Raw genomic sequence first — 12489 nt, 5'->3', positions numbered from 1 at the left:
ACTTTGACAAGGTGATAAGAAATCGAACGCGTGACTTAATTTTAGCGTTGTCAACATCTCGACCGTCAATATTTTGTTTTACATAATTTACGTTTATTTGTAACAATGTTATTTTATTTTAAATGCTTAAAAGAACACGTTTTATACTATATATTAGTTTTTAAGTGAAATATCGACGATGGCCCTTAATGTTTCCAGACAGACAATTAAACGTATATATTGGTCTTTTTATTTTAAACGCGTTTATTCCCGTTTTATTTTGATGCATTGCACCACCATTACGTAATATGTATGAATATTTGATTTTTTCAGTTGGATACATTTTACAGTTAAATAAATAACGAAATCAGGCTATTTTAATTAAATTAAACACTTGAATAATCCACTGAGTTGAGTTTTATTTTTATTTACGACTAGTTTCGAAAACGACAATTGTTTTCATCTTCTGGTACAAATTAAAACTAACGAATAAAAATATATTTAGGTGTATATATAGGTTAATAAATATAGGTAGGGGGGTTAAGGAACAACATTTTTTGTAAAAGGAAACATTGATAATAATGGTGACGTATTTTGAAACAGTAAATTATTAATTATTGTTTTATCTGAATTAAAATTTTTATGTATTTCTAAATTTTCTAAATTATTCATGACTTGACCTTTATTTGTAACAGAGTGTAATAATTTAAGTGTATGAGTCAAATGAGTGGTTAGTTTCCATGATATGATTTGCAAATTCCGAAAAATAGTTACTTGTTAGACCACGACGATGTTCTCTAATTCTAATTCTTAGACTTCTCGCAATTGTCGTTTTCGAAACTAGTCGTAAATAAAAATAAAACTCAACTCAGTGGATTATTCAAGTGTTTAATTTAATTAAAATAATCGTGTCATTCCACAAAGTTAATGCCGAATCAATAAATAATATGAAATCAGGCTATCTTTTCCATACACAGATAATATGATATTAATATATACGATAACACAATGCCATACTTACTCGTAAGTTCAATGGGAGTATTAAATTATCGTGGGATTATCATTGTTTTATTTTATATTTAAATATTTAATTCGCATGTAACTAATTCACTTTTAACAATTGTTTACAACAATTCTTTATAATTACATCTATTATATGTAATATGTAATATAATATTGACAACCACACTACTCAAATTCTTGGAAGTACTATATATATGAACCAATTTAGAAACATTGTTCTTGAATCACTAGAACTTCACTAAAGACATCTATTGGTGAGATGTAAAGAAGCTTTTTACTAAGCAGAAACTGTAACTATATATTTATGGATTCTAAAATTCTGTATAGCAGAATTCAGCGTGACTCACTCATCTTCTCTATAAAATCAATAATTTGTGGAATGTCTTCTACTTATAAAGATATGTATACATATATCTGTACGTTTGGTTGTCAGATAAAACATAATTGACTGATCTGTATCGTTCACAATTTTTTATTATTTGTTAGTTTAAATAAACGGAGTTGGAGCTGTACCTACACAGTGGATACGTATAGACGAAAAATATACACGTTTTTTTTTAAAGTATGTATCGGGTCGTTTTATATTCTAATCATATAAAAAGGGCCGAGTAAGTTAGAAATATAAGTTTTTTTTTGAGAAATGAATCCCATTTAAACAAAAGTTGCTAACGTATCAATGTTGATGTACAACATTTTGAGTGTGTCCAAATACTTGTTCACAAAATCTGGATTATCTCCAATTACAGGAGTTATTTTCATATTATTTTTTGACATCTCATCAAAGATGAAGAAGAATATGGAAGTCTGGGCATTTACGGGGCTGACGACCCCGTATGAAGTACTATATTTATGAACAAATTTAGAAACATTGTTCTTGAATCACTAGAACTTCACTAAAGACATCTATTGGTGAGATGTAAATAAGCTTTTAAATAAGCAGAAACTCTTGTATTAGTACAAGATACTAATACAAGAGTTTCTGCTTAGTAAAAAGCTTATTTACATCTCACCAATAGATGTCTTTAGTGAAGTTCTAGTGATTCAAGAACAATGTTTCTAAATTGGTTCATATATATATATATATATAGTACTTCCAAGAATTTGAGTAGTGTGGTTGTCAATAATGGGTAGAATTGGTGAATGTTACACGTGTGTTAAGTGATCTCTTCCATACATTTCATGCTGCTATATATTTATTACATACATAGATGGTGCCTAGAACTCGCATGTGGAAAAGGTGTCACAAAGATATTTACAACTTCCGAAAATTGAGTAGTGTGGTTATCAATGTCAATCGTGGGTAGAATGAAGGACGTTTCACGCGTATAAAATGATTACTTAAACCAGCCTACTACAGGTCGTAAGCCCTGTAAATACCCAGACTCCCATACTTTTATTCATCTACATCTGTTGAGATATAAAAATAATCATTTTTGATAATATTTTAAGAGTAAAGGAATTATTCTTGTAAAACACGAATCTAAATACAGTAACTCCTCTATAACATACACTCGTATAAGGTTTTCCCGTATAACGTATGCAGCAGAATTTTTCCTTTAATGATGGTCCCCTGTATAACGCAGTAGGTCCGTATATTCGGTCAAGTCCTATATTAAAAATGTAAAGTGTAAAAATACAATTAAAAAACATTAATTTCTTGAATGTTTTCCGCAGATACTTTGTGGCACATTTTATAAACATTATGAAATTAAATTTGTTTTAACCACTTTTTTATTAATAAAATTTAACCTACCGGTTTCGACAAGATCATCACCCTGATGATGACAAGGTTCTTGTCGAAACCGGTAGGTTAAATTGTATTAATAAAAAAGTGGTTAAAACAAGTTATTTAATTTTATAAATAAAAAATAAAAAACAATTACCCCCTGTAACGTTCCCCCGATAACGCAGAACCTATCCCTACGTTGTAGGGGGGTAACATATCGCTGATTTAATGCCAAAGAGCCACAACGCTAAAAGAAATCATGGGTGTCTTTCGAATATGAAAATGTTGACGATTGAGATACCATTTTTGGAATAAAGAGTTTTTTTTTGCGTTGTGGCCCTTTGGCATTCAACCAGCGATATGTTACGTAGCGCAGTATGGATTTTCAACTGTTCTGTATTCGTTTGGGCACTTGATCCCTCGGATATTATTTAATATGACAGATGGTCCCTTCTCTCACGTGACTGTCTAACTTCTACAACGTATTATTATTTTATCTAGGCGGCACTGGTCGAATGCAGAGTATTTTATTCCATATGTTAAAATTGCAAAACTTTCCCACCAAGTTAGATCTAATTTTTATTCCAGGTAAAACGAAAAGAACTCTATCATTAGTATGGAATAAAGTTCTGATAATAATGTCCTTTCCAATTTTTTTTTGTTACATTTTACCTTGTACGAGGTACATATATAAGTATGTTTGTAGTATAATATCGTGGGTATACTGGCAAAAAACGTTAACTCGAAAATATGGGATTTTGACTTATTGATGCAGTATTATAAAGTTTTCAACGTTCTTATAACCTGGCGAAATACACTAAGTAGTTTGAAATGTCATATTTATGTGGTTTTAAAAGCAAATTCAACTTTAATTTTATTAGTGGATATTTTATTCAGGCTAAAAGCTTTAAAAACAGGGATTATTCAAACAGATATTTTAGAATTTCATTAATTGATTCGGCAGTCACTTTGTGATAAAATATATCCATTTTTAATTTTAGTTTTACCCAGTAAATACGACTTTTTCTTAAAATCTACTGTGACACGTGTTTCGATGTATTTTGCATCATTTTTAACGTTAAAAACTGCGGCTTAATATTATACACCGTGTTTGAAAATGATGCGAAATGCATCGAAACACACAGTAGATTTTAAGAAATATTGGTATTTACTTAGTAAAACATAAATTAAAAAAAGGGATTTTAGAGTTAACGTTTTTTGCCAGTATATCCACGATATTATGACCCATCATTTTCTCGAAAAATTCGACGAATATTTTTCCCTTCCTTAGTTCAATTACTTATTCTGTTTGCTGAATAAGCAAACATTATTTTTGAAACTTTATTATTCCGTCATGTTTTGAATGACGTTCCTTTTGAGTTATGAATTAATTGACGAGAATTTCTATATGCCTCTATTACACGATTAACGAATTACATTACCATCTCGTTAACTGGCAACTCACTTCGAAGGTGACGGATAAAATGTAAAACCATACAACTCTAATTTGTGAATATTATTAATAATAATAGATTTTTCTTTATAGAATTCTACACTAGTATCTTACCAGCACCTTAGTACACATTTAAAAATCAAGCAAAATAAGGAACTCGTATAATATTCATCCCAATCGTGATATTTTTTTTAAATATAAGCTTCTGTTGAACGTAATTATTACACACGCAATACTGAACATTTTCATGGCAGACTGCGTGCTTCTTGACAGATGCTGTCACTTAGCATTATCAGTGTAATCGAATTTATTGTTCCATAGATTTTTTAATCAAAAACTTGGCACAATCAGGTATGTCAAATACTTGAAAGCGGCCGGGTTAGGAGTCGTAATAATCGTCGGGTATGTATGAGGAGATGCATGAATGTAGCAGAGGCGAAGAATGTTTGCAAAGACAGAGTGGTGTGGCGTTCGATTCTCTGCCTACCCCTGCGGGGAAGCGGCGTGATGCTTAGTTAGTAAGTTAGTTTAGATTTCTTAATTATTTAATTACTTCTCAAGCATTGTGTAATTAAACGTATTAGTAATGTGTGTTCTTATTTAATTTATTTTCTTTTTAACCCGACTGAGCCACAGCAACGCGTGACTGAGTACAGATGGTTATAAATAAAATATAACGAAAAGCAAGGAATCCGTTTCTACTATTTGTGAGAGCTTTTAAGCTTACTGTCTAACTTCGGGCATGTTTATTTTATTTTTATTCATATTGAGAATTTAGATACATCTGCACAGAAAATAAAACTTTCATAAAATAGAGTGGGCAGTTTATGCTTAATCATCATCACAAATTCTATTTGATAGAATTAGGTCGTTGCTTAAATTTTCAGTCAGTTATATTGTGCACTATTTCAATTCTCGAAATGCGATACTTCTTACCCTATCTGCCTACTCCTACGCGGACACTGCTTTATGCTTTACATTCTGCTTATTTACGAGTGTGAGCGTCAAACCAAGATATATTGTTATATTGTAACCAGCTTTATGGTGTTCGATTTCACTTACATATTTTATCTAATCACCAAATTAGTAGATACTCGTTTCTGTATTGTCTAGTAAATGTGCATACATATTATTACCATCATTCTTAACTACAGGCACGGTCGCGTAGTTGGGTATACGCTCGACTGCGAAACTGGCGTTGCGGGTTCGACTCCCGCCAATTACAAAATGAATTCAAGAAATTTTATTTTCAATTAGTCTCGGAGTTTGTGATGTATTTTTCACATTTACCTTCCCTATCCCACCTGTAGAAAAGCCTCTAAAAGTTAAGTTTTAACTTTGTAATTTAAGTTAGTAAAAGTATTCCTTAGAAATAAACTGCTATTAATATATTGTGAACAAAAAAAATGTTATCCTTTAATAATGTTAGTTGACAAGACCGTCAGACCGTGGAACAGTTCGTTTTTAGGTTTCGTATTAAGCTTGAGTTTACAGTTCCTGAATAAAGTACTACACACACTGACATACATGTGTGTGTGCATATATATATGTATATATATATATATATATATATAAATATATATATATATATATATATATATATAAATAAATATCCTTTATTAAACATAATAATTATTTTATTCAAACAATGTAAAATAATGTAATGTCTCATTTTTGGAATGGGCCAATGAAATGATCACGTCATTTCTCGAGTAGGTTCCCATATCCTGTGGGTATCTCGTCACCCTATGCCTTGTGCTTTCCATCCACTATCTATGTATCTATGGAATGATTATCGACTGAAGTTGCCGGGGGTTGGGCGGGTGTTGCCAGGAAACGGTTTGTTGACGATTTCCCGCCACAATGATAATTATTGGGAACGTGGTGCGTTTTCCTATTCCCCACTTATGACGTGGGTGGCAACTAGACATAGGTGCGTCCGCAACAACTATGATTACCTACATCGGCCCCTCGTCCATATGGACCTTAAGTTTTAAAACTTCACATGCACGCGATAGCCTGGCTTGTGACATTTTTCATAGAATAAATATACCCCAAATTAAATGTTTGCATAATGAATGACATGATTCGGTAGTTCGTAGCTTTTCCGTGTGTTAACCCTTTCAGGACAACTGGTTACTGCTGCTAACCACAAATTTAAAATAAATTGTCTAAGTGCCTACAGGTTTCTTGTTAAAACCATAGTGCAATATGTGATGCCTATGTAACAGAAATAGTGCTTATATAGATTTCATGATGGTATCATTGTCTTGGAGCTTATTTCAGACTATTTATTGTGGCGATGTGCACACGTCGGGATATTTATAGGTTATCTGTATCTTAGTTTATCAATTTTGTGAGGTTATTGAACGAAATAATTAAAACGAAGTAAGTTATAGTCATAAAAATACTAAAAATAAGTAGTGTTTTATATTTTACCTCATTTTTTCTAGAATAAATGCTTTTATTTACACTGCATAAAACATGGTCTTTGTTGCTAACTACTAGGCACACAATGTGTATTTTAAATTTTGTTGAGGGATAAATATTGTATCAATCTGTGTGCACAATTTTCAGTAAATTTTCAGTTGATGTATACACTTATTTGTAAATAATTTCTAAAAATAAAAATGTGTTAAGTAAAATATTTTTTATTCTGTCCTCAAAGGGTTATGTACACAATTCTGACCCACCCAATATTCTCACCCGGTAGTGCATGAACACAGCATCGAATCAAAACGGTGTTAATCTGATCGCCAATTCTATGTAAGAAGGGAAGGCGGTCAATCCCGCGCCTTGGGTGACGCAAGTGAAAGAGCTCAGGATGAAGGATATAACTGTTTCATAGGAAAATATCCTAACCCTTATCCGCACCCAATGGTGCATAGGACACTGCATCATATAAACGCAAAATTATCTTGATCGTTCACACATGAAGTAAAGGTGATCAGCCCTCCGCTTCAGGTACCAGTCCAGGGTAATATTGAATAAATATTAGAGTGAAAAATCACTTACATTTATTTAACCCCAACCTTATAATCGAAACCGGGACCTCCAGTACGGTAGCCAAGCGTGCTGACCATTACACCACGGAGGCGGCTCTGCTTCGCATAGGAAAATAAGGTACTATTAATGAAGAAAAACGGGAGAATTATAACAATAGATAGTCGAGGTTGGATATTTGTACTCTTACAAGCTTGTGTGAGTTGTACAACCTACTGCTTCTTTATGAGCCCTCTGACCTCCACTGCTGGACATAAGGCCTCTTCCCCTTCTTTCCATTTCATCAGGTTGGTTGCTGCTTGCAGCCTGTTTTTATCCCCCACAGCGACTATGTCGTCGGGTCTTCCGACCATCTCTTTTTTGGGGTCTTCCGACACCTCTTTTGTTTTCCCAAGGTCTCTTAGGTCTCAAGCTACTGCTAATGCGAACGAATCCCTCGAGGTAGTACACACCAATAGCCTTAAAACCGTATAAAATTTAAGCTTATCTTATATTGCAAATGTATCCGACAGTTGAAATACCCCATGAAATGAATAGTAATTCGATTATTTTCCGTTTTCGATTGTTTCGTATAGCCCATCCATTGTTTAACGATTCGTTCGTGTTTTATAGTGGTAATCCATTCCTGAATAGGCGATGCTATGGATGTCCCATTTCGTGTACGCTCGTACTAACGTACAACTCGGTTCGACGGCTTTGTATATCAAGTAGGTACCCGCGGAGCGTTTCCGATAGAAAACGACCTGCATGAAACGAGTTTGAAAATGTTTATGAGACTAGATTTGTTAAGGACAGGATCTTATTTGAACTTATCTTACCAGAATACTTCGTTCTGATATGCATTTGCCAGCGTTCATCGTGAGACCTTTGTATCTAAAAAAAGGAATGAATTATTTCGTTAAATATTAAACCACTTCTTGTTGTACCGTTTTTTCGGCGTGCAATATTTTATCTCAGATTCTGTCAAATTTAAAAAAATCGGGGAGAAATAAGTGGAATGGTGATACAGTACCATTTTTTAATGACGTCATTTCACAATATGACTTCTATAGGTTACTAGTTTCAACAAATCGGACTCTGATCAGTATTCATATGATATTGTTAATTTTCAAACATTAATAATATTAAACGTGTCAAATTTTTATATTTGATTATACGCCAGAGGTTCTAAGTAAGGCCTATCTATATTTTATAGTTCGTTTGAGTTTCTTTATTTCTGAAATGCTTAATATTTTACGAGCCAGCTGCTTTATCGCCTTTCATATAAAAAACCTCCCAATAATAATAAATTTTAATGAATCTCATTTTCTTGATATACGAAAAATAACAGCGTCGTATTTTTTTATCAAATTAAATTTCATACGAGATTTCAAACGAAATGCGTCGATGGTGTCATAATATATTTATTATAAGTTTATGTAATCATTATTGCATCATTTTGTAACTATTTGCATTTTGAGATGAGGTTTCACTAAACGAACGATAAATTAAATCTTAAAAGATAGTAAAATCTCGGATGAAACCTGCATTACGTGTTTCTTTTTTTCTCTTTCTACATTCCTGTTTTTATGTGGTTGTATAAATTTAAGCTTTAAATTTAGAATCCATCTCTGAATATAAATAAATCATCCGTAAAATTTCAAATGTTCTCTTCTTTTTTGTCTGTTATCATTTAAAAGTATTTTTCAAAATCCGTATATACAATATATTTATAACAGTATCATCGCACTGTGATACAATGCGGCTATGGATATGAGAATATCAGGATATATTTACAATTTCATGCTAAATGATATTAGATTTATGAAAAATAGACTTCAATTATGCTCGTTTAGTTGACTATTTAAAAATACATGAATGAATATTACTTATAAGCAGTACAATATGGTTATATATGTTTTTAATATGGCAAAAAACTATTTGAAGAAAAATTTATTTATTATAAGTAGGAACTAGTATTATTTCATGCTAGTTTGTTTTTTTAAAGTCTTATACAAAAGGAGGTACCTATTTCAGATTTCTTAGTGAATATATTCTTTACATTATATTTTTTCCTGGACTACTCAGCGGTAATTGAATCATCAATAAACTGCTGGACCTGTCATTATTTAAACAAATTAAGTAATCTTTATAAAATAAAATAACTTGGTACATTTTTTTCTCCAAACGGTTTCGGTAACATGAAAACAAAATATAAAATAAAAAAAAAATAAAATAAAAAACATTTCGTTTATATATATATACTCATTTTTTTACAAACACCATATAAAAGTTACGATAAATTAGTCATCGTTTTTTTCTAAAAATAAATAAGTCATGAAGGAAATTTCATCTTTAATAGGAGCTTGCTATCTTTGATCTTAAATTTGTTGACTTCGCAAAACAAAACAACAAAAAAACAAGTTGAAATTTTCCAGAGTTATAAATAAAATTACTATGCTCGTGATTTCCTTTCAAGGTACCGCAGACGTATGAAAGACAAAGGACTCGTAATTACTGTTAACGAAAAAACTTGTATGCATCCTCCTTTATTTTGCCTTTTTCTTGCTATACATTTTTGCCTCCGAAGAACTGACTCGAATTTTGTTATTTTGCGTCATTGTCTTTTCAGAACCGCGGTTAAGGTAACCTTTTGAAGTTAGCGGATGTTTGTACATGCTCGTATTATGAACATTTGTATGGAAAAAACCCGTACTTAATTTAACATATATTATCTCATTCCGATACAAAACTTGTTCATCTCGAAAAATGCATTTTTTTAAACAAATTTAATTTAGTGTCCTTGCGTCATAGCAATGTTATGTATAATTAATACACGTACAAATGTTAATATTTAATATAAGTATGTATATTTTAAACGAATTGACATTTTAATTAATACGGTGCATCATTCACAATGTACAAATCGCAAATCATATTCGCTAATTATTTAAAACTTATTTAATTTAAATTCACATGTACATGGCGCAAAGCCAATTACAATGTACATACTTTCAGAGGCGTGCATTCTATACAGGCAGAAAAGCTGTGCCTACCCTGGATTACTCGCGTTCGGTATAGAAACAGACCAGTTCCTACTATGCCTTATCCTTACCCAACCCTACTGCTTACCCTGATTTAAAAAAAAACTCCCTGTTCAAGCCACTGCACACATTCATAAATATTTTTTAAAATACACGAGAGAAAATAACGGAAAGTTTTAAAGAAAACACGCACAAAATGATAAAACCTATCAAAAGAAAAGAAAAGAAATCACAAGACAAATAAAATCACCAATAAACGTCATGTTATATAATCCGAGAGGAATTGTCTTAATCTAGAAGTCCTGAGATGAGACATGTCAACTCTTTTGGTAGGCCGTTCAGCAGACCAATCATCCTCCTCACAGGCATTACCAATAGTAAATATTTTCTGCGCTCGAAAAGAACAAATGGTATGTGCTGCCTATATAATATTATACTACTAACTAACTCGCTGCTTAACGAATTCTTGGAAGTTCTATATATATAAATGAACCAATTTAGAAACCTTGTTCTTGAATCACTAGAACTTCACTAGATTACATTCTTTCCTTATTTCCTTTCATTATTATAAAGTATTATACGCGCTACAATATTTAATTGTAAAAACTGTGTTAAATTCGTTATAGTAGATCCTTTGACTTCCCCATGTTTTCCATTTCTCTTGCCCCGTTAATTTCTTCATTCGTCGCTAATTATTTATCGTGTATTTTTTCCGTTCCGTTTTATTCTCCCCCGCCCGACGTCTTGGGGTTCGAGACTCGGGCGCCGTCTTGACCGACCGCATCAAATATTGACGGAGCTCTCCGCACGCGATGCGGGCGGGCCCTCGCGCTGCCCGCCGCCGCGCCGTCCGGCACGAAGGTGGTACTTAGCGAAGGTGGTGCTTAGTAAAGGTGGTAGCCGCGCAGTGCCATGCTGGCCGCGGCCGTCTCCTGTAATTTTCTGCCGAACCACCTGTGAAATATTAACGAGGCGTGGGAAAAGGGCCAGCCCGCATTTTCGCCGCCAGTCAAATTATAATACCACTTTTGTACTCGATTTAGACGGAAAAATGACGAGAAGGGAAGAAAGAAAAGCGCATAGAATGAGGAGCGCTTATGCACTACACGGAATTTTGCTGTCCGGCAGTCCGGCTTGTGCTTTTGTCCGTTTTCTTCGGATCGGTGCACTTGATCTCGTGAACTCGATCACGCTAAACTGTTATAGTCGCTTTTATTTTTTATAGTCGACAGTAAAATTCCGTGGAGTGCACAAGCGCCCTAACATAGCAACTTTGTAGTTTTTTCCAAATAAATTTTATTTGACCAGCAACCGTCAGACTGGTCTGATGACGTCGGTTACGACGAAATCCGGTTGCTGGTCAAATAAAATTCATGTGGAAAAAACTACATAGTTGTTATGTTATTCTATAAAATGCAGTTCCACCAAAAAATGTCAGTACAAAACTACAAAAAAATCTAAAAATAAAGCGATATTCAATTTTTGATAGAAAATATCTTACGTTATTTAAGTATGTTATTTATGTACTGAATATGAAAAAAAATAGACTAACAATCTTCAGGATGGAGTTTTCATCAATTGTAAGCTACATAAAAAAATAATAATCATGTTTTCAGGCGGGGCTCAAGTATGTGAATTCAATCCAAGATTCGGACCTTACATTCAAATAGAAAGAGTCTTTGCTTAATAGAAGCTTTCCCTATTCCAACGTAGATGTCGGTAGTGAACTCACATGAACTGTGTCACGAGTTTGATCAACATATCTAGGGATTCCGAAAAATTTAAAGTAGTGTGGTGGTCAATCATGGGTAGAATTGATGAATGCTACACGCGTGTAAAGTGATCACTTAAACTAGTCTATAACTGTCGTAAGCCCAGTAAATGCCCAGACTTCCATATTCTTCTTCATCTATGTTGAGATGTCAAAAAAATTAAATTTTTATTTTTAAAACGTGCATTAAATTTTATGTAACTACGAGGTGAACGTTCAGTGGTCCTTTTGACGCGCGACGCTCTGTTTTCCAGATATGTACTGTTATTAATTTTTAATTACAATAAACGTCTAGAAACGTGGTTTAAAATTTCAACTTATTCCCAACTTATCACCTAAACTTATTCCCGCTGTTATAATAAATAATAAATCAAGCAAAGTTATCAATTCATTATATTTACCATTCCCCTTACTTGAGCGTGTCAATTCCCTCATATAGTTTGAAATATAGTATGTGAAGTGGCGATTTCAAAAGGGGCAAAAAACTTAATGTTATATCTGTAAAATTTTA

The 12489-nt window shown here is 32.9% G+C and overlaps 1 protein-coding gene across 1 annotated transcript in view; it reads left to right on the top strand.

Moving 5' to 3' along the window:
• HnRNP-K (Heterogeneous nuclear ribonucleoprotein K) overlaps window positions 1-12489 on the top strand; it is a 118371-nt gene that overhangs the window by 602 nt on the left and 105280 nt on the right. The gene's annotated exons all lie outside the window — the stretch shown is intronic.

The sequence above is a fragment of the Brachycentrus maculatus genome, unplaced genomic scaffold (assembly GCF_059751285.1).
Source record: "Brachycentrus maculatus isolate JH-2025_06_01 unplaced genomic scaffold, ASM5975128v1 h1tg000197l, whole genome shotgun sequence".
Lineage (NCBI taxonomy): Eukaryota > Metazoa > Arthropoda > Insecta > Trichoptera > Brachycentridae > Brachycentrus > Brachycentrus maculatus.
This window is presented reverse-complemented; position numbering and strand designations above follow the sequence as displayed.